Genomic DNA, 25,965 nt, shown 5'->3' with positions numbered 1-25,965 from the left:
TTGTATTTTACTGTTCACAGGTGTCCGTCCTTGCTCGATACATCAGCCAGATCAGAGATGACAATGATGATGATTTAATAAATGATTGAAGTATGAGGATGTTAAATATGGAAATCCTAATCCAATCACTATAACGATATTGTTGTTAGGTATAATTATATTGTCAGTTATGTTAATGAATATGTCAATATCAAAAACAATATTGTAATTACTAACACGTGGGACAATCCAGAACGGGTTCTATGTGTACGAGATAAAGTGTTTTAAATCATGTCTAATCATTATGGAAAAGAAATCTGAAATCGGCATCAAAAGAAAAATACATAAAAACGGACATATGAGTAAAATATTATCGAATATTCAAGCACCGTTAACTACTTTTGATAGAGGATGGTTTGAATCAATTGAATATGAAAAGTGCTGGACGAAATGCTCGTTCAACTTTTTAAGGAGCATTAAAACGATTTGGTTTGTTTTTGTTTAACGTCCTATTAACAGCCAGGGTCATTGAAGGACGTGTCAGGGTTGGAGGTGGAGGAATGTCGGAGTACCCAGAGAAAAACCGCGGCCTACAGTCAGTACCTGTCAACTGCCCCACGTAGGTTTCGAACTCGTAACCAAGAGGTGGAGGGCTAGTGTTAAAGTATCGGGACACCTTAACCACTCGGCCACCGCAGCCCCTGCAATAAAACGAAATAAATATTATAATCTGCTATATTAGGTGAAGTCTCAATGAAACGTGATTGTTTGGCGGGCTAGATATTTTAATCAAATGAAGTTTTTCGATATATAAAGATACACTATTGTAGAAATCATTTAGAAATAAAGGCTTCCCAAACAGCCAATATTGGTATTTTAGTAAATTATCTATCATACACAATAAATAGTTGTTCTAGCTTAAGTCTCCATAAGAGATAATATTTCATGAAGCAGTTTCGAGGTTTAGCTAATCCCCTCACCAAAAACAGTAAATAGTTTTGAAATCAGCAGAGGATGCAGTTGATAGTCTTGACTTATTCTCCTGGCACTAATAGATTGGAATGTATAACCATGTATCTATCACAAGCAGCAGTTGTTAGTTTCAACTAACGCTCCCAGTGATAATAGCTAATAGCTTCAAATATATTTCATTTTTTTTAATATCAAATAAGAAGCAGTTGATAGTTTGAAGCTAATTCCCTGTATTAGTAAACAATAGTCATTAATACCTTATCTCTATTAGAAGTAACAATCGTAGCAAACTCATTAGCATAGGAAATAGTAAAATATTTAAACAATTAGCATAAGCAATATCTAACATATCCAAATTATTTAATCTAAACTAATTTGACTGGCGTAAATGTGTGGTTTCAAACACATAACCGAGAAAAGTTCCGGAGAGCTCTCCTGTGACCGTTTTTGGAGGAAGGCAAGCATACTCAAAATTATGTCAATGTTTATTTTTCTAAACGAAAAAAATAAACTTCTAGATGAAAACTAAGAATGACATGCATGCTCCAGTTCCATCCGACAGAATGTGATGAAACTTCCTTATATGAAATATTTGCTGATAACATTTGTTTTACTGTTGCATCTTTTCAAATGATGCAAATGCTTTTAATTATCTAACAGTACTTATGTAAGAGACTGGTGTAAGTATCTGCAAATGTTTTTGTTCCAACTGTACCAATTGAAAAATCATACTCCAATTATTTCATGTCTCGAGAACAGCGTCGCAGAATATTTCTATATACCAATAATACCTATTCTTGAACAATATTTCCAAATGTCAGATTCTACATTCGTTGTAAACGTTTCATGCAATTTCTACTTCTATCACATGTTGTAACTTCCTTAACTTGATAGCTATTCCATTTTATTTTTGACAGTCCCCGCCCGTTAAAAGTTTATAAATAGTAGGTCAAATACGTCATGTCAAGGTGTCAGAAGAACCAGTATTATTTATCAAACGAAGTCTTGAGGATTTCCAATGTACTGCTATTTAGTGTTTCCGCTTACCAACGGTATCAATAGCGATATTAAAATCCGGAGTTCCCCAAGTTTGAAACGTTCTATGACCTTGGACATGTCGTAAATACTGTACTTAAATATGTTGTAAAATTAATTTATTTCTGTTTTATTACTTTCGTGACACAGAAGGAAACACCATTAACAAATTGGTTTGACATACCCTCATCAAAGTTTTCACGAATATTAATATTTACAATTCTTAGATTTTATGTTTAAGAACTTTATTTTGATATATTTTTTGGACTAATACACCACTTATACGAGTCATAATTTTAGCAATATTCTGCAGGTGAATTGATAATGCTATATAAAATAGATACAGCTATGTCAACGTGTTATACAATATAGAAACGATATACGTGTAATTTTAAGCTATTTTTTCAAGTGTGATTTAGAATTTTGTTCTATCACTGAATGATTACAGTGGTTAAAATTCACAGGCCAGAGATTGACAAACTTTCTCAAGCTTCAACCATTTTTCTCGTCTCACATGCGAATAGCACACTTAGGTAAGTATTTCGTATTAAGAACAGTGTGTAAGGAATAAAACATAAAGTTCCAACATAATGTACTTTTCTGTACTCTTCAAAGATAAAAAGAGCTAAAAGAAGTAATTATACGAGTATATAAACAAAACATAATAAATCAATTTTAACTAAGAATTCATATTTCCTTAACAACGTTTAAAGTACATAAAGACAGATATTTTTACGGAATCGAAGACCATCTTTGAAATTTGCGCTATAAGTACCTGGTTACACAGAAGATCTGTTAGGTATACGGAAATGTTCTTACGTACGAGGGCTGTTAATATGATAGTGACTTATGACACGTTTATCGTCATTAAAATATACAAAACTATGTTGTAAGCTAATTTGATTAATCACTTATAATAATTTATTTCATAATTAAGACGTATCACTGTAAGAATTCTGAAGTTAGACAAGACGGACTACATTTGTAAGGCTTTCGCGCATTTGCATAATATGACAGTAACTCGGCACCAAATGAAGATATTTATTAAGACTAACACCAGGACACTTATAACTGACCAAACCGCTTTAGATCCAGATAATCTTAGTGCGCGACTTTTGTCTAATCAGTTAAATGAGAGTGATAATACGATTTTAACAATTCACGTTGTTTTTGTTTTTGTTTTTGTTTTTTGTTTTTGTTTTTGTTTTCTATCGAATAATATATATATTATAGTAAAAGAAATCCATAAAAAATAAAACATACATGCTTTTCTACATAATTATGTATACTGGATACCTCAAAGAAAACTTATATACCGCGTATCTCGATATATCTCGATACATGTATATTCTATTTCTCGAGATATGTATACTGGATATTTTGATAGGAATAATAAACTTTCCCGAAAAATATATAGCATATATTTCAGGATGCATACAGGTTATTTCCGGATAAAGATACTGAATATATCGATATTTACAGAGTATGAAAATCAAGATAAATGTGCTTTATATCGGGAGTTGGTCAATGAGTATTTCCAATTCGGCCTTACGGATTTTGATTAGATTCCTTAGTTCAAACGAATGCTTCATACAGATATATAACTTGGTATTATTATGCATTTCAACTGTCCTCTATCCATAGTTTAAACTTCACATATTAATCTAGTAAAAATGAATAGAATCATAAAGATAATCATTTTGCGCATTATTCATCGTAATAAGAGAAATTGATATAGGAATGCCGGTTTGATTTGCATTCAACGGGTACATAGAAATCCATCGGTGATACTGGTCCTTTACTCGATTTGCATAAATATCGGCGGGTCATCTAAATCTACCAGGCCCACAGTATTTATTTTCGTTAAGTAAAACGGCATCATATTCGCAGAGTAACAAAATCATGGAAGAACTGCGTCATCATTTTATGTAGAGTAACACAATCATTAAAGGACTGCATCATCACTTTACGTAGAGCATTAAATTCATGAAAGGATTGCGTCATCACTTTTTGTAGAGTATTGAAATCATGAAAGGATTGCGTCATCACTTTATGTTAAGTATCAAAGTCAGGAAAGGACCGCGTCATCAATTTACACAGAGTAACAACAGAGAATTGCGTCATCCATTTTGCTAAACATTCCATGAAACTTTGATTTCATAAGTTTAACGATTACTTTTGATGTCATTTCTAATGATAAAAGAAGAATAACTTTATTATTTGTATAATTACTTTTATCAAAACATTCATGTCCCAGTTGATTCGATATTCAAGGGCTCGTTCCCATTTGCACGACTTCAAGTTCAACTATTGACTAATGACACAGAAATTAACATTGGACGGTTTCGAGAGATGCAGGTTTAGGACGGCAATAGGAAAGTCTTCATGACCTCATTTGGAAATATTCTATTTCCTTATGCGATATGAGGTCAAACATTTTTGACGCTTATTGACATGATTAGTGGTTCCGTTGTCACCAAACTAACTGTCATTAGATAGTGACTTAACCCGAATTTGATCTAGATTTGTATAAGGGGTGTCGTCGTGACCTAACTTTGTATAGCGGATGTCGCTGTGACCTATTTTTGTATGACGGGTGCTGCCGTGACCTAGATTTGTATGGCTGGTGTCTTCATGACCTGGCTTTGAAAAGTGGGTGTCGCCGTGACCTATATTTGTATGACGGGTGCCGTCGTGACCTAGATTTGTATGACGGGTGTCGTCGTGACCTTGACTTGTATGGCGGGTGTCGCCGTGACCTAGATTTGTATGGAGGGTGTCGTCGATGAAGCAGAACACGCTTTCTGTTCCGGAATACCTGGTCTTATTCTCCTTGTACTTGTTCATAAGACTCCATGCAAAACTATATTTCTTGTTTATATTTTACACTCGTTAAATCGAAATTTGAGCTTGAATTATATAGTTAAGCTATTATGTCGATTTTCTTTGTTGTGTGTTTTTTTTACTTCAAAAGTAAGCATAACTTCTCATGATATAAACATAAATTGTAGTATATTATGACGATTCATGATTTCAATTCGAATGACTTTCAATTCTTCTGATCTAAATGGTATGACCCAATACGTCCTAGTGCATTCTGATATACGTTCCATCTTCGGCATGCCAAACTTTTGTAATGTAGGTATGTGTGGGCGTTGTAAATCTAAACAGGCCGATAAAGGAAAAATGATCACCGCAAAGACGAATTATTATAAACTACCAAAAAACAGCCACGGCGACCTATGCACCTTAGTGGAGGATTACTGTCTGTCTAAGATAGTGAGTCTTCCGTGTGTTTTCCGGTATTTCATACACCGTTAGTGTTACGTCGTTATAAATAATTTATAAAGAATTTTTTATCCTTGTTTGATACCTTAAGATTACAGTAAACCGCTGTATCAACTCTCAGAAATCTGAGTCAAATATCATCAGAAATGAAATGTACATGACCTGAACTATGTGCCTGAAATAGGTCCGATTTTGCGAGCCTTCACAAAGACATAGGTAGAAAAAAACCGGAAGTGTATGCATTCGACCACATAAACCACATGTGCTTCCGGCCAAGTGTGAAAGTCACCAGTCGTTTTTAGAAAGGACAATCTGCCTTCGATACAGTAGCAAGTACGTGTTTACTCCCATCTCATACAGTAAGATACCCTGTCCGCTCCTATCTATTCAAGAACAAATAGCGTCGTTAATGTATATCTATACTCGTTTCATAAAAAAATATATTATGTGTCGTCAAGAGGCATATAATCATATCGTTATACGAAACATCGCCCTGATCATGTCGATTTCAATCTGCAGGAGCCCAGTTTAATTTACAAAAAATAAACGGCAACGAAACTAATTTCAATGTTGTTTCCTTGTACTCGCCTTTCCTACGACGAGAAGTTTAGACCATGTGGTCATCTGCTCAACCTTACCCCCCCCCCCCCCCCCCCCCCCCCCCACCCCCCCGTACTTCGACAATCGTCCCAACAATAAATAAATGAATAAGTAAATAAATAAATAAATAGATAAAAGAAAGAAATAAAAATTTCTCTATAGTAAATTTATGCCTTTTTAATGTTTATCTGATCTCGATACTGATATCATATTCGCTGAAAAGACGAAAATATGTTCAAAGAGGAGAAAAAGAGAAAAAGCATTACATATTATGAGTAATATTGAGTTTTTTTCGCATTTCCTTGGCAGCAATAGCAAGCAGTTTATTGCCCTAAAAGGACAATTGACTTTTAAACACTCACTCAAACCCGTACTCAAATTTGAAAATATCGATTTAGTTTTATGCAATTTGAATAGCATTGTTAACGCTGATATTTGTATATCAATATATACGTCTAACTTCCATATCGGGTATCACCTGAGAACAATATGTTTATATGCCATCAACAATCTGTCGAATCCGACACTTGTTATGTGTTTTTCGAAGACAGGGTCATAAATATTCATTACAAACACGATAATATTTTAATTTCATGGAGACATTAAATATAAATGATAATGAAACATCCGTTATCTTAATCGATCGATCGATACCATTTGCCTTACCACTTAAAGGTGCATCCTACCTGCGATTTTTATTCAAGTTATCTCCCGTGGCGAGAAATTCATGAATTCCTTTTTAGTAAAAAGATGATTAAGCCCAAATTCGTTCAAGATAAGATTAGAATTATAAAAAAAAAGTCTTTCAAGAAAGGAGACAATCCCTACAAAACTCATAAGCCAAGTATGTATGATGAATATGATAAGCCAAAAATTACGCAAGTCTTATGATTAATAAACCTTTTATTTGTTTGGACTGTATAACGTTACAAGGGTTATTAAAATGTAATATTGTAGAACTTTCAGGTTCATTCGACCGAATGATTATTAAATATTTCTAAAAATCAAGAGCATATTTATATGATTTTCAATATTTAAAATGACCTCAATGATTTCAGAGGCGGAAGTATACATTAAGTTCAATTTTACTCTCTCCTCTTGGTGGTTCATCAGATGGATGTCAACAGCGGGGGAGAAAAAGTGGGAGATTGCGCAAGTCACTCAGCCGTGATGGGGATTCACAAGCGAAGCGAAGCGTTGATTAATTTGACAGCCAGGTAAATGAATAAAAACACGTATAGGAAGAGAGAGAAAGAGAGAGATCCTTACCTCAAACTAAAAAGGTGCTTTTGTTTTTTCTCGCCCAAAAGAAACCAAAATATGACGGATACGGGACAGTTAAATGGCCCTGGGCATGCGCAAATGAGAGGTTTGCGGTCCGTCACGATGAGCGTTAGAAACCCCAGCTGTAATGCGACATTTGTTAAATTCAGCTGTATACCTGGTGTGTAGTGAATTCTCTGATTTATGGGACACATTCATGATTTATTGGCCTATAAAGTGATATGGTGAAGAGCATGCTTGATAACTTCACTAGTTTTCATGAGACAATGTTATATAATCATCTGCAAATATAAGTGATGGTTTTATATTTTTCTTCTGACACAATGCAGCTGCGATCCTTCCTAGGGTTATGATATATTGAAAGCTGGCAGTTATATTTTCGCCTGTAATTCGAAAGGCGACATCAAAGAAATTCAATGACAATGATTTATTAGGTAAGGTTCATCTTCTCGTCAAACTGCGCATGAAACTTAAACTTGTACAACATACTTTGTCATTCTGTTTTCCTTTAATTACATCACAGTGCAAGGATATCGGCTATTGTCTCAAGTATTATTGTTAAGAGGAATCAAAGGTATCAATGCCATTGACCAGATCTGCTGTTTAAGTTACCAAAATGTTCAGGACTAATTTTTAAAATTTCGTCATGAATTAAGAACGTATTTCTTTTTAAAAGTTTAATGATTTATAACTGATTTAACCAACCATTAACATACTTTAAAAAACACCTACGTTGTAAGATGTTATATGTCTCTGGTTTTTGCCCTTGTTGTTCAAAAGCAAAATATATAACACCATTCAACTTTAAATTTTGTGTTGAAAGAAAGAAATGCAAAACTAAAACTTAGTACAGGTTGTAAAGATGTTGTACTTAACAGATTTCCCTTACAAAATAATACACTGAAACGTTATTAAATTTATTATATTATGTATTTAGGGCGGGGGATGGGGTTATTTGTTTTGGATAAATAACGAAAGAAGTATAATAGCATAAGCATATCCTCCGATGACGATTCCTGGCAACTTCATAATTATGTGACTTCGATTAAACAATTAAACACAAGATTCATGACCGAAAAACCTCAGTTTAAACTTTACTGTGATGTATATGTGGGCTTTAAACAGATCTAATTGACTTACTTAGCGATTTACATACAGATTAGACATTTTGGAATTTTCCTTATACAATAATTTCAGCTAAAATTTATTGCGAAGTTTCAAGTTATAATAAATTCATATGTATCGCAGCCAAGAAAGTAGTCAATAATCATATATAAATTAACATATTCTCGGGGGAATTTTTCAAATGGAATTTTGTTTTAGAAAATGTCTGAGTAATTAGGCGGACAGTGACATAATTGTCTCTACTTCGGCTATTCTAAACTGATATCATCGTTCTATTGATGCCCATACTTACATGTAGCTTGCAACAGATGCATGAACACATCACAGTAAGACTAAATTATAAAGTTATAAAGTCGAGCCCAGTTAATCCTACCAAACTTGCTTCATGTAAGGTTCATATGAATTTCTTTAAATGAAACGCAGTACCTTTTTCTGTAGAGTCGGATTCGCAGCAAGATCATCAAGATGTGGGGATTTCTGTTTTAGGGTTTGCAGACTTTGTGACAACGGATTAAAGATGGCTAGGCAATGTGGCTTGACAGCGGAGCAACTCCGGTGGACATGGCTTGACATATAGACAACCGGATTAATGGTGCCTGGATAATAAAACAATAGTATTAGTGGTGGCTGGATAATGAAACAATAGTATTAGTGGTGGCTGGATAATGAAACAATAGTATTAGTGGTGGCTGGATAATGAAACAATAGTATTAGTGGTGGCTGGATAATAAAACAATAGTATTAGTGGTGGCTTGACAGTGAAACAATAGTATTAGTGGTGGCTGGATAATAAAACAATAGTATTAGTGGTGGCTGGATAATGAAACAATAGTATTAGTGGTGGCTGGATAATAAAACAATAGTATTAGTGGTGGCTGGATAATGAAACAATAGTATTAGTGGTGGCTGGATAATAAAACAATAGTATTAGTGGTGGCTGGATAATGAAACAATAGTATTAGTGGTGGCTGGATAATGAAACAATAGTATTAGTGGTGGCTGGATAATAAAACAATAGTATTTGTGGTGGCTTGACAGTGAAACAATAGTATTAGTGGTGGCTGGATAATGAAACAATAGTATTAGTGGTGGCTGGATAATGAAACAATAGTATTAGTGGTGGCTTGACAGTGAAACAATAGTATTAGTGGTGGCTTGACAGTGAAACAACCAGGTGTCTAGGCAACGGGATAAGATTACTGATGGCTGAATTATACATAAACAAGGTTTGCATTGGCTTGGCAATGTAACAACATAATTAGTGGTGGTTGGGCAATGCAACGACAGGATTAGTGGTTGTTGTGCAGCGAGACGACAGGATTAGTGTGGAAGGCCAATGAGACGACATGATAAGAGGTGGTTGGGCAATAAGACGACAGGGTTATTGTTGATTGGGCAGCGAGACGACAGGATTAGTAGTGGTTGGCCAATGAGACGACAGGATTAGTGGTGGTTGGCCAATGAAACGACAGGATTAGTGGTGGTTGGCCAATGAGACGACAGGACTAGTGGTGGTTGGCCAATGAGACGACAGGATTAGTGGTAATTGGCCAATGAGACGACAGGATTAGTGGTGGTTGGCCAATGAGACGACAGGATTAGTGGTGGTTGGCCAATGAGACGACAGGATTAGTGGTGGTTGGCCAATGAGACGACAGGATTGGTGTCGGATGGCCAATGAAACGACATGATTAATGGTGGTTGGCCAATGAGACGACATGATTAGTGGTGGTTGGCCAATGAGACGACATGATTAGTGGTGGTTGAGCTATAAGACATCATTAGTGTTGGTTGGCCAACGAAACGGCAGTATTAATGTTAGTTGGCCAATGAGACGAAAGGATTAGTGGTGGTTGGCCAATGAGACGAAAGGATTAGTGGTGGTTGGGCAGCGAGACAACAGGATTAGTGGTGGTTGGGCAGCGAGACAACATGATTAGTGGTACCTGGGCAGGGAAACAATAGGATTAGTGGTGGTGGCTGAGTATCGTGAACACAGGATTAGTGGCGAGTAGCGAGATAATTGTAGACTGGACTTTTACATCATGATATACATTTTATGTGTACGTATATGAGTTTTTGTATGCAGTCAAACATTATAACAAATGTGTTTTTCTCAAATCTTCATCACCGCGTGACACTTTTCTGTTTTATTTTAAAGATTAATGCGACAATGTCCCTTTCTTAATACTTGATCTACACCATTTCACAATAAAACAAGTATCTTTATCCTTTTCATCAAAAGACAAATCATTGATACCCAGTGTGCTTTGATCAGAGAAATAAAAACCTATAAAGAATGCGGTTTTTTTTTTGCATTGTTTTGACATGATCAATGTTCTTTTTTGTTTCAACACTAAGACATGGATTACTACAGACATAATTTATGTCGTTTGTTAACATTTTACCACTTGAACTTAATTATTTTTGAAATCTTGTCATAAGTTAATTATGATTATTATTGATTTCAAAATACATACAACGTATTGATACGTCTTCTACTTCATGCCATCAAAATTTAATAAAATAAAAAAAGAACCTGTTTATCCAAAGAAGAAGAAGAAGAAGAAGAAGAACAACAACAACAACAACAACAACAACAACAACAACAACAACAACAACAACAGCATTAACAACAAAAACAACAACAACAACAACAACATATAACAGCGTATAGTGAGAATGCTTAGGTAGAAACCATGGACATGGACGTATAGAAAGCTTTGGCGAATCAAAGAACTAATTGTATAATAATGTAATATATCTGAAAACTTCATAGTATTTAACAGCCTAGATTGTACCCATTCTGTTAGGAAACCATGACTACTTAATCTTTACAGAATCTCGACTTTGCAGATAATGTTATCAAAAATCGTGATTTTCATAATCGCAAGAGGCGACTAAATTTGGGACCTTATCTTTTCTCTTCTTTGTAACCCAATCTCTTCTTCGTAGTGTCTACCTTGACACTACTTCCCTTTTGGCCTTTTGCTGAGCATTGGCCCCTATGAAGAGGGTTTTGGTTCTGTCCCATGACCGCGAGTTGATAAAAATGGTAGTTTCTACTCCTGCAGAGCGCTCAGCATTTTGGGAGCGGGGTGGCTGGTTCGCCCGTTGTCAGTATAATATGACCGAGTGGGGTATCCTGCTGGGTGTCTGCGGCAGTATACCCCAGTAAAGAAGCACTATAAAGTCGGCATTAGTTTCAGGCTCTCACAAGGAGACAAACACAAGCATACCACAGCCACCCAAAACACACTCACCACACGCAGGCTTCTCGCACCCATCAAAGGCCGTCCAGAAATGACATTAGCTGTTGATAGGACGTTAAACAATACAAACCAAACCAAACTAACAATAATGTATCAGAGGATTATTAAAAGACTGACATAAAATGGTTTTCTACACAATGAAAATATTACTTGATCATTATGATTACAAAATTATCGATAGAAAAAAAACATTGATTCTGTACCGATCAAAACTATAATACTGGTGAATGGGAAATTATAAGATCTCAATATTGAAATGATTTAAATTTTATGGAAATTGAAAATGCAAATTCAAACATTTGAAATATATTTTGATTAATCTAGATCTGACGTAGCCACACAAATGCTCCATCACATCACAAGCCCCAGTAATCAATTACATATCAATCATCTTATCGTTACCTTTGAAATCGACAATCTTGGTAAATGAGTCAGTAATCGATTGGTTAAAAAGTCTTGTAACAACACGTATTTCTACATCATATAGAATTCATAACGATTTTATTGTATGCATGTTTAAATACAATTTTTTCAATATCTCCCTTTATCTTATTCAAGTATTTGACCCGGAGGTCGTGGTTGTGTGATGTTTGTGTGTGTTGAGCAAGTTTCCGGCTAAGACTGAGATTCACCTTTGATACAACAGTCTGTTGGGTAGTTGAAGGGAGGTAACTCCTCCGTGGAAGGAATATTTTGAAGTGAAACGGAAATTAATTGCATGCGAATTATGCAATTACAAATGTATTATAGTGGTTAGGGAATAAAGAGAGGCTCATATCTCAGTATCAACCGAGGTAATTGTTTAGAAAATGAAATGTCTATGATAACTTGTGTACAAATAGTATATACATATTTGTATTACTGCATCTGAAGGTTAATTCAGATACGAATTCTCTAGAAATACTATCATTACTATTTTCTGTTTTCATATTTATATTCATGATCAATGAATTTGTTAAGCAATGAATTAAACTATTTTTTTGAATGTACAGAATTCAGTCGAGGATGAGCCCATTGATTTTGAAAAGTCTGTATCGTTGTCAATAAATGATTGCAATTAGTTAAAGCTTTGTTGCTTTCCAACTTGTATATCTTATTTCATTAATGTCTCAATAAGATGTTTTTCAATGTCGTTTTTTGTTGATGTAAGATAATTCTATAAAACATTTAACAAGTGTTTGATGAATCCTTTCTATTAAGAAAGTGGCCATGCCCCAAAAGGCCCACAGAGCTACTTGACAGTATAAGTGAAAGGATATATCTCTCTCGGGAAATGACAGACTGGTTGACGGACGACACAGATGTCCTCGTATTCTACGATTATATTAATTATTCAAATATATTATTTATCTATTTCTAAATTCAAACGTTAAAGGTATAAATTATGTTTGTTTCCCTTAAAGGCCTTCTATAGTTGCGATTTACTTCCCTGTTAGGTAAACGGTAATCCAGAAATCTAACGGGAAATTCCGCCAAAGTTTGGTTTGACGTCATGACAGAATTAAAAGTAAATTGAAATTACAGAACACTGGAAATACACGAAAGATTTCCGATCCGAGAAAACAGTCTCGTGCCGTGTTTCTTTGTTATTCCTTATTCAAGCCTTGAGGTGACAAACAAATTGTTTACGATGTTGAACGCTAAAACACGTATAAAAATAAACATATTTCAAAGAAGTTACCTTTTGACGAACTGTTTTTTTTTTTTTTTTTAAGGAAAACAATATTTTGCAGATTCTTTATATAAAAGGTCTGTGTATGCCATTTCGCAATTGTGTCTGCCGATAAAAATATAACAGGCCAGTGGGTAAGCAATTACGCTTAACTTCATACTTAATTTTCCATGCCCTGAACTTACCTGAAAGACAAATATTAATGTTCGGTAGGTATGAGGAAGAGAGTGTCTACTCATTAACTTAAATTACATAATTGGCAAATGTTCAACGAAATTAAGAATTCATCTAAATTAATTATAATTCATCATCTTGAGCATAGCATCAGGTTATCTTCCATTCAAGACCATAAGCGTTACAAGTGCAGTCTGCCAAAATTTGAATACACACGATTGTTCAGGCCTGCGATAAATTCGTTAACTATGGCGGGGTATGTCCTTTCGTGTTGTCATGAAAAGTGTAAATGCACGTGATGTATGACGATATAATTATATACGTAGTCTTTACCTATCAGACCTCTCGGGTAACCTTTCTTGATGGTTGTGTCATTTCACGTGTTCCGTTTGTTTCAGTTATAACATTTGCACCACTCACCACTAGTTCCTGATGAATTCGTCTTACGATGTGATGCTCTAGGTGCTATTTTACGATTCTTGGGTCAAACGCGATGATCTATTACACAATTATTTGACGGATTATAAGAACATTAAACATCAACACATGTAGACAAGCCTGTCATCTATCTACGAATCGTGCCGAGCCTGTCGTCCTACTGACGATTTACTAAGTTAAACAACTAGCCTTATCATAACTTGTGAACTCGACATTTATGCATATAGTGTGGTCAAGATTATGCTATCATGGAAAAATTAATTTGTTGATAATTTGTTGTCTGGCCGCCCAAATGCGCGGAAAATATGCATCGTATGACACGGTATTCACCTTCGTGTTATGATTTATAAACATATTTCCATGTCATTCTAATGTTCAGTTACCTTGAAAAGTTTTATTTTTTAACCGAGATATTTTTCCTAACAGACTATCTCAGTAAAGATCACCGCTCTTTGCTTGGTTTATTTGTCTATCTGATCTTTTCGCATAAACTTTTATATGCGATGATTGTGTCTTATCTTTAAAGCCGCCAATAAGTATTATTATATTTAATTCACAAACAAGGAAGATCATTTGTTTAAAAAATGGGTGACATAATTAAGATTAAGGTAAATTTCGTTTTACCAGGTTCTGCTGGTGTAAAACTTCATTCACAAATTAGCGACAGCGCGTTCGCTTAAAGAGCGAGAGATCGTTAAGTCAAACTTCGGACTGGACCGTTGTTTTGTGTAACCCGACCTTGACATACAGAATTGAAAATGAAAATCAAACCAAGGAGAAGGAGGATCGAGACAAAACCAAAATTAACAACAGTAACTGGGCAGACGGCAACATAAAAGGAAAGACAACAACAGTAACTGGGCAGACGGTATCACAAAAGGACAGGCAACTGGAGCTGAAATGATGACAACACGAATGGAAAGACAACAGCAGAAACTGGGCGGACGGCAACACAAAAGGACAGACAACTGGAGCTGAAAGGATGACAACACGAATGGAAAGACAACAGCAGAAACTGGGCGGACGGCAACACAAAAGGACAGACAACTGGAGCTGAAAGGATGACAACACGAAAGGAAAGACATCAACAGAAACTGAGAGGACAACATGAAAGGAAAGAAAACAACAATAAAGATTAAGCAGACGACAGAACAAAAGGAAAACAAATCTATGACCGATTAGACGACAACGCAAAAGTATATACAACAGCAACTGAGTAGACGACAACACATCGGGAAAGACAACTCTAGGACTGAACAAACAACAACGCAAAAGGAAAGACACCAACAGGAATTAAGAGGACGACAACACACACCAACAGGAATTGAGAGGACGACAACACACAACGACAGGAACTGAGAGGACGACAACACACACCAACATGCATTGAGAGGACGACAACACACACCAACAGGAATTGAGAGGACGACAACACACAACGACAGGAACTGAGAGGACGACAACACACAACGACAGGAACTGAGAGGACGACAACACACAACGACAAGAACTGAGAGGACGACAACACACAACGACAAGAACTGAGAGGACGACAACACACAACGACAGGAATTGAGAGGACGACAACACACAACAACAGGAATTGAGAGGACAACAACACACAACGGCAGGAATTGAGAGGACGACATCATACAACAACAGGAACTGAGAGGACGACAACACACAACGAAAGGAACTGAGAGGACGACAACACACACCAACAGGTATTGAGAAGAAGACAACACACACCGACAGGAATTGAGAGGACGACAACACACAACGACAGGAACTAGGAGGACGACAACATACACCAACAGGTATTGAGAAGAAGACAACACACACCGACAGGAATTGAGAGGACGACAACACACACCGACAGGAACTAGGAGGACGACAACATACACCAACAGGACCTGAGAGGACGACAACACACACCGACAGGAATTGAGGGGACGACAACACACAACGACAGGAACTGAGAGGACGACAACACACAACGACAGGAACTGAGAGGGACGACAACACACAACGACAGGAACTGAGAGGACGACAACACACACCAACAGGAATTGAGAGGACGACAACACACACCAACAGGAATTGAGAGGACTACAACACACAACGACAGGAAATGAGAGGACGACAACACACAACATCATGAACTGAGAGGACGACAACACACAACGACAGGAACTGAGAGGACGACAACACACAACGACAGGAACTGAGAGGACGACAACACACACCAGCATGAATTGAGAGGACGACAACACACACCAACAGGAATTGAGAGGACTACAACACACAACGACAGGAATTGAGAGGACTACAACACACAACGACAGGAATTGAGAGGACGACATCACACAAAAACAGCAACTGAGAGGACGACATTACACAACAACAGCAACTGAGAGGACGACAACACACAAAAACAGCAACTGAGAGGACGACATTACACAACAACAGCAACTGAGAGGACGACAACACACACCAACAGGAATTGAGAGGACTACAACACACAACGACAGGAATTGAGAGGACGACATCATACAACAACAGGAACTGAGAGGACGACAACACGCAACAACAGGAACTGAGGGGACGACATCATACAACGACATGAACTGAGAGGACGACAACACACAACGACAGGAACTTAAGGGATGACAACACACAACAACATTAACTGAGAGGACGACAACACACAACGACAGGAACTGAGAGGACGACAACACACAACGACGGGAACTGAGAGGACGACAACACACACCAACAGGAATTGAGAGGACGACGACACACACCAACAGGAACTAGGAGGACGACAACATACACCAACAGGAACTGAGAGGACGACAACACACAACGACAGGAACTGAGAGGACGACAACACACAACGACAAGAACTGAGAGGACGACAACACAAAACAACAGCAACTGAGAGAACGACAACACACCACAGCAGCAACTGAGGGGACGACAACACACAAAAACAGCAACTGAGAGGACGACATTACACAACAACAGCAACTGAGAGGACGACAACACACAACAACAGGAAATGAGAGGACAACAACACACAACAACAGGAATTGAGAGGACGACAACACACAACATCATTAACTGAGAGAACGACAACACACCTCAACAGCAACTGAGGGGACGACAACACACAACGACAGGAACTGAGAGGACGACATTACACAACGACAGGAACTGAGGGGACGACAACACACAACAACAGGAACTGAGAGAACGACAACACACAACAACAGGAACTGAGAGGACGACAACACACAACAACAGCAACTGAGAGGACGACAACACACAACGACAGGAACTGAGAGGACGACGACACACAACGACAGGAACTGAGGGGACGACAACACACAACAACAGGAACTGAGGGGACGACAACACACAACGACAGGAACTGAGAGGACGACGACACACAACGACAGGAACTGAGGGGACGACAACACACAACGACAGGAACTGAGGGGACGACAACACACAACGACAGGAACTGAGAGGACGACGACACACAACGACAGGAACTGAGAGGGACGACAACACACAACGACATGAACTGAGAGGACGACAACACACAACAACAGCAACTGAGAGGACGACAAAACACACAACAACAGCAACTGAGAGGACGACAACACACAACAACAGCAACTGAGAGGACGACAACACACAACGACAGGAATTGAGAGGACGACAACACACAACGACATGAACTGAGATGACGACAACACACAGCGACATGAACTGAGAGAACGACAACACACAAAAACAGCAACTGAGAGGACGACATCACACAACGACAGGAACTGAGATGACGACAACACACAAGCGACATGAACTGAGAGGACGACAACACACAACAACAGGAACTGAGAGGACGACAACACACAACGACAGGAACTGAGGGGACGACATTACACAACAACAGCATGAACTGAGAGGACGACAACACACAACGACAGGAACTGAGAGGACGACAACACACAACAGCAGCAACTGAGGGGACGACAACACACAACGACAGGAACTTAAGGGATGACAACAACATTAACTGAGAGGACGACAACACACAACGACATGAACTGATGGGACGACAACACACAACGACAGGAACTAAGAGGACGACAACACACAACGACATGAACTGAGGGGACGACAACATACAACGACAGGAACTGAGAGGACGACAACACACAACGACATGAACTGAGAGGACGACATCACACAACAACATTAACTGAGAGGACGACAACACACAACAACAGGAACTGAGGGGACGACAACACATACCAACAGCAACTGAGAGGACGACAACTCATAACAACAGGAACTGAGGGGACGACAACACACAACGACAAGAACTGAGGGGACGACAACACACAACGACAAGAACTGAGGGGACGACAACACACAACTACAAGAACTGAGAGGACGACAACACACAACAACAGCAACTGAGAGGACGACAACACACAACGACAGGAACTGAGAGGACGACAACAGACAACGACAGGTATTGAGAAGAAGACAACACACACCAACAGGAACTAAGAGGACGACAACACACACCAACAGGAACTGAGAGGACGACAACACACACCAACAGGAACTGAGAGGACGACAACACACAACGACAGGAACTGAGAGGACGACAACACACAACAACAGGAACTGAGAGGACGACAACACACAACAACAGGAATTGAGAGGACGACAACACACAACGACAGGAACTGAGAGGACGACAACACACAACGACAGGAACTGAGAGGACGACAACACACAACAACAGCAACTGAGAGGACGACATCACACAACAACAGGAACTGAGAGGACGACAACACGCAACAACAGGAACTGAGAGGACGACGACACACAACGACAGGAACTGAGAGGACGACGACACACAACGACAGGAACTAGAAAAATGACACACAGACCAAAAGAGACATTACCCACTTCATAGATAGCTTCGAGTTCTACAAAGGCGTTCAATAAATTCAACATTCCCGTGAATTCTTAGACGTTTGTGATAAAAAAAAATCACGTGATAGGGAATTCATATATTTGATAAGTGTTCTTGTAACGAAGGGAGAGTTTTTAACCAGCCATTATTGTATTCTACAAAAATCAAAATGTTGCATTTCACACATTTGTAAGCTAATTTGATACAAATATCAAAAATTACACATGTCCATCAAGTGCACATATTTAAATCAGACACCTGTCAAAGGCCACTTGAAATTATTATTTAAGATTGGTGTTAAGAAAATGCATATAATTAACATAATTTTAAACCGATTTGGACATAACTGTCCTTATGCAGATCAGGAGGTTTGTATTTATGTAATAATTTCATGTTTATTATTTACGAGATATAGCGATTTATTTGTTTATTGTTTCGGCACGCTAAAGATAAAAACAAAGTTTAATGACGTGTTGTAATATTACGACTTGTCCCAAGAGGCATACAAACGATGTCTTATCAAAATGCCATGCACCTGTACGCAATATTTATATGTTATGAAATAAAGTTTTTTTCCAAATCGGCAGGAAGTGAGCAGACTAAAACACGAACGGAAAAAATAACAAGAGGACTGGATAATACAACTAACCAAATATAGTTAACAGCAGGAACTGTGAAGTAGGCAACGCAAAAAGAAAGACAACAACACGAACTGAGAACTGAGAGGACGACATCATAATGGAAATACAGCTGAGAGGACAACGCCAAAGGGAAGACGACTGGAACTGAGAGCACGACAAGACAAAAGGAAAGATAACAACAAGGAATGAAAGGACAACACAAAGAGAAAGACAAAAAAAAGAGCACAACAACACAAAAGGAAATATACCAACAAGGAATGAAAGGACGACAACAAAAAAGGAAAGATAACAACAAGAACTGAGAGCACGACAACACAAAAGGAAAGACAACAACGGGAACTGAGAGCACGACAACACAAAAGGAAAGACAACAACAAGAACTGAGAGGACGACAACACAAAAGGAAAGACAACAACGGGAACTAAGAGGACGACAACACAAAAGGAAAGAAAACAACAGGAACTGAGAGCACGACAACACAAAAGGAAAGACAACAACAAGAACTGAGAGGACGACAACACAAAAGGAAAGGAAACAACAAGAACTGAGAGGACAACAACACAAAAGGAAAGATAACAACGGGAACTGGAAGGACGACAAAGCGGAAAAAAAGAAGAAGAAAAAAACAACGACAGAAACCGAACAGACGACAACGCAAAATTAAGCATAACAACAGCAAATACCCTACGCCAACGCAATAAACCGGCACTAAAACGACGAAAATTAAAAGACAAAAAAACAAATCAGCAGGAATCATCATTCAAACCCGGTTGTTACACCACGCGACCCGGACGGATATGATGTTTTGTATTTCCTGCATGCTACACAATGTGACTGGTAACCATGGCAACACATAGAAATAATGGGATAAGGTCGCTGTGACAAACGTGACATCGCTCAGTGTAGATTGAAGTGATTCTGGTAGAAAACCCTGAGTAAGCATTTTATTAGAAAAGGAGTCAGCACACTGTATATCGATACAGGATAACGAATAAACTGTTACATATCAACTCTATCTGAATTATCACTGACGGGAAAGAATTTTTTCTCCGCGGTGGGAAAATATATCAGATATATTGTGGATGAATATCTTTGAGAGAAAAAAATTAATGTTCGGTCGGAAACAATAAATAACAAAAACAGACACCATTATCGGCTGCGATTTGTAGTCTACCGTGGTGATGGGAGAAAGTTCAATAAGTCTCCATATTCTAACCAAGAGGGTGAACAAAATGTAGGTTACTTAGATAACAATATACCAATGCGTATTTCCTGTTGGGAACTGGAACACCTGTGATTTCATTTTGAGTGACAAGTACCTTGTCATTTCACTCCATACATTAACCTTAGTACAACGATACCAACTCAAAATGAAACCATCGATTGCGAAAATGGTCAGGCGGATTTCCTTTTGCCAAGTTGACATTTTATTTTACTCGGAAATCACTGTAATAACGTGGGTTTTGGAATACTACATACGTACTGATTAATTTAAAATTCTAATTAATGTTTTACAAGTTAAGACCTCTGTTCTACATCTTTGTGCTTCGTCTGAAACCCATTCGTCTGTAACAAAGACATGTAATAGGGCGCTACATGCATAATACGCTCATATTCACATACATGTTTGATGGTGCAACCCAGACCGCTTGTCATTCATATCACCGTTATAAATGTTACAGTGTTCCAGCGACGAAATAACACAGCATGTCTGGCCATTTTTTTTAATATAGATCAATATTTTGTTGAGAAACATGGTTTTATGAGATTTCTTAAATACCTGGGTATTGGTCATAATGAATTGGTGCATTATGAATGAAAGAAATAAGAGACGTACCGTTGTACACGTAGGCCTTAGGACAACGTGTTCAAAACTGTGACGTCAATATCACGTGACTCTGCCTTGACAAGAAATAACACAGATTACTTACATAGGTGACAAAGCACTGTTTAAAAATTCATAAAAATATCATTTCCTTCCGAATACGTCCCCTTTGATTAACGATCTGCTTCTCATAACAAAATGGCGTTATTTGAATAAGACAAATTATCTTGTACAATTCTCATTATTATGAAATGGAAACTGTCGACCTGGGTTCTTCCTAGAGACGCCAAGTCACCTCCTTCCTTAAGAAGACACCACAAGTTTGAGGATTATCGACTAAATACTCGATGAAACATATGTTAACAGCAGTGTGATTCCTGTATATTTTCTTTTCTTATTTTGAAACATATTATCTTTTATTACAATTTTACCAGTGAAATGTCGAAAATTATTCATTCTATAAAAGTGATATTTTTCAATATTACTTTTTCCATTGAAAAATATATCACTAGCACTTTTTTTCTGATTTGACCAATCAGAACACAGCTTACAAACGACAATGGGGAAAATCAAGATTTGCATATAGCTCTCCCTCATGTTATATGACGTCATAATGCAAGAGAGAATACATGACCGCAATGAATTCTGGGAGAGATTGAGCGGCCTCGGTATATTTTGCGATAATATATAATATAATATCTTACAGTGTCTTCAGTAATACCAAATATGTTTTACTCGTGTGGCTAAATTTCACTCATGCTACGTACTCGTGAAAAAATATCAAAATATTAGCCACACTCGTGAAAAATATTTGGTATTACTGAAGATACTGTTATATATCTTCTTTATCTAATTTTGAAATATATTCTTATTATTGGGAGATCTTGAGAACAATATGTTTGACTTTCGAAAAGCCTTTCAAAATTATATAGAAATATAATCTATTTGCATATATTTCAGCAAACTCAAACTTATAAACCTTTAAAATTAATGTGTTTTTGCTGGTCACGTGGTGTGCCGTGTACAATGGATATGCTAAATACTTCATGGAAGTGTGTAGAAACCACAACCACGCCCATATTGTACTACTTCCGGTTATAATAAGATCCCTTCAAAACAAGCACATTAAAGATAAAGCTGATTACATTGCAATATCCAAACAAAATTGACAACACGAGTTAAAGTTGGTTTGAGTAAAAATATAAAAAAAATCCTTTGTGATATTCGATTGTCAAAAACACTTCGCACAAAACTAATTTTTGAATTTCGAATTTTTACGATCAGACTAGTAGTTGAAGAACGTCGGTCGATGCTTTAGTTTCCATTAGAGAAAAAAAAACATGCCTTGGACACGGACTCGTTGTATAAAAATGGCAACATGTTGACCATGAGACCTTTCCTATTTGTTGTAAACACATTCATTCTCTAAAACCCGACGTAAGACGCATGCCCTCCCATGGTTTTGGGCCACGTGATTATCATCTATGACAGAGGTCGCCACCGTCATGGGCGGAGCAGTCAAGGCGCATTGCGCGAGGTAGTCTTTTAGCCTCGTTCTGGACACTTAATTTTATTGGCTGACAAGTGTTTGAAACAGTACCGACGTTAATTGCCTTAATGATTAAACTGTGTACTTACAGCGGTCACGTGACGAATAGATTAAGTGGGCTTTACAACTTCTTGTCCAGTATCGTGGCAGATGGTGATAGTTTGGAGTTTGATGTCTTCATTTATTTCACCTGGAGAAAAGACAAGCGTAAATACCGAGGTTGTTTTTATTACCGCATTAAAAAAAATCTACCTCAATGTCAGAATGACCGGTTAAGTCACTGAAATGCTGATATAAAAGTTCGCATGTACGATGTTCCCATGTTAACTGACACTCGGAGTTATAAAGGAAAGTCATCAGAGTTTTTATAGGCTAACATACTGTCATGAAGCACTTTACTTCCTCTTCATTTAAGATATTAATATTTTTATTGGTGAGACAGCAATATCAAGAATATTAAAGGAGAGACCCCCACCCCACCCCCTTGACACAGATATACACAGTTACGTGAAGGTCGCATCAGCAGTTCCTGAGATTATCAAGTTACATTGCATCGGGACACGACGACGGAACGGGGACGGGGACGGGACCGGGACACGACGGAACGGGGACGGGACGTGACGGGAACGTGACGGGGACGGAACAGGGACGGGACACGACAGGACCGGGACGGGACGTGACGGGGACGGCACGGGGGCGGGGACGGGGACGGAACAGGGACGGGACGGGGACGGGACACGACGGGACCGGGACGGGAACGTGGCGGGGCGGGACGGGAACGTGGCGGGGCGGGACGGGGACGTGACGGGGACGGGGACGGGGACGGGGACGTGACGGGACGTGACGGGGACGCGACGGGGACGGGGACGGCACGGGGGCGGGGACGGGGACGGAACAGGGACGGGACGGGGACGGGACACGACGGGACCGGAACGGGAACGTGGCGGGGCGGGACAGGGACGTGACGGGGACGGGGACGGGGACGTGACGGGGACGTGACGGGGACGTGACGGGGACGGGGACGGGGACGTGACGGGGACGGGAACGTGACGGGGACGTGACGGGACCGGGACGTGACGGGGACGGGAACGTGACGGGACGGGACGGGGACGCGACATAAGTAACACTATAACCCCCTCCACAATTCATGGCGGGGGCATACAAATCGGTCTGTTAGTAAACTGTAAACATCACTTGGCAAAGCAGGTTTGTTTTGTGTGCAAAGAATCTTCGCTACATTCGCAACAAAACTTGAACTAGAACTTGATATGAAGCTACTCATACTAAAGTTACAGAGACATTGCTGAGAAAAGTGTGGAAAAACTGAGTTGACGGCCTGACAGACAGACAGTCAAACAGACAGACGGACGGACGTGGAGTAAACCCATAGCCACCCGGTTTTACCATTAGTGGAATAACAACGTTGTAGACATAAGTCTTATTTCCGGTTGTTTTCACCGAATATAGCAACTGACTAACATGTCTCAACTGATAAGCATTTCCGCTTCAAAAGGAATAAACAAACTCGTCAAACAGGTTTAACATAAGGACAAGAAATCGTCTTCAATTCCAAGATTACATCAATAACCCACAATATTAATGGAACACCTTAATACAATGTTTAGTTGACGTACAAGGTAAAACAGAAGGACGAATTGTGGATATCACGAAAACAGCAAATCGCGTAGACACCGCTCGTCACAAAAATGAAACAAAAAGGTATACTTACGATACAGAAATATTTCTTATTCTTACAAGCAAATAAAATAATTCAAAACAGTGTCATTAAATGATCACTTATTTTTGTTTGTTTGCGCTGGGTTCATCGCCCCATGAACAGACAGGGTCATTTTGAGACGGGGTCTCCTTGTAGTAGTTGGTGACTACCTTTATTGAACCAAATACGGGAGGCCCGTCGCATGACATCCTGAGCAATTAGGGTAAAATGTCTCCCAAAGAAACAACCACAATACCACAGACCGGCCCGTTTCTCAGTTGATAGGAAGCGTCAAAACCACTCACTCACCTCGAACTTTCACCTGAGACGTTGCCGGCGCTCTAACCGACTAAGCTATCGCGGCCCCTGTTCAAAGCAGAATGCAATTATTTATTAATTCACTTTCAGTTTAAGATGAAAAGAGACGATAAACTTAATTGTAGTATGAAAAAGTATGAAATTTCTGGTATTCTGTAAAAAGACAACAGCAGATATTTGTCTTCAATCCATTATAGTTACGCTTTCTCGGAAATATTGCATCCTTATTGACAAGGAAAACAGGAAAATCCTCGGTCAAAGAAAATAGATAAACAACGAGTGATTTATTTCAATGTGCGCTTACAACTAATGCAAAGAATGGAAGCATGAAAACTAGGTTGTAATGACCTACTTTTAACATTGTAAAAGGTTGAGATCACAACATTGCAACGTAATGGTATGACATCCACCTGACCTATATAACCAAAGACAGACTTGATGTCCGACGGGCTGACCTATATAACCAAAGACAGACTTGATGTCAGATGGGCTGACCTATATAACCAAAGACAAACTTGATGTCCGACGGGCTGACCTATATAACCAAAGACAGACTTGATGTCCGACGGGCTGACCTATATAACCAAAGACAGACTTGATGTCCGACGGGCTGACCTATATAACCAAAGACAGACTTAATGTTAGACGAGCTGACCTATATAACCAAAGACAGACTTGATGTCAGATGGGCTGACCTATATAACCTAGACAGACTTGATGTCCGACGGGCTGACCTATATAACCAAAGACAGACTTGATGTTAGATGGGCTGACCTATATAACCAAAGACAGACTTGATGTCCGACGGGCTGACCTATATAACCAAAGACAGACTTAATGTTAGACGGGCTGACCTATATAACCAAAGACAGACTTGATGTCCGACGGGCTGACCTATATAACCAAAGACAGACTTAATGTTAGACGGGCTGACCTATATAACCAAAGACAGACTTGATGTCAGATGGGCTGACCTATATAACCTAGACAGACTTGATGTCCGACGGGCTGACCTATATAACCAAAGACAGACTTAATGTTAGACGGGCTGACCTATATAACCAAAGACAGACTTGA

At 38.6% G+C, this 25,965-nt stretch overlaps 1 long non-coding RNA gene across 1 annotated transcript in view; it reads right to left on the bottom strand.

The window, feature by feature from the left end:
- Positions 1-25,965, bottom strand: part of LOC117327143 — a 90,420-nt gene that overhangs the window by 45,686 nt on the left and 18,769 nt on the right. Inside the window, exon 2 of the long non-coding RNA XR_004532581.1 lies at positions 8,710-8,879. This is a non-coding gene — a long non-coding RNA (uncharacterized LOC117327143). The remainder of the gene's footprint in view (positions 1-8,709; positions 8,880-25,965) is intronic.

This window comes from Pecten maximus, chromosome 5 (genome assembly GCF_902652985.1).
Source record: "Pecten maximus chromosome 5, xPecMax1.1, whole genome shotgun sequence".
NCBI classification, from domain to species: Eukaryota; Metazoa; Mollusca; class Bivalvia; order Pectinida; family Pectinidae; genus Pecten; species Pecten maximus.
Note: the sequence above shows the minus strand (reverse complement) of the source record. Positions and strands in the feature narration are given on the sequence as shown.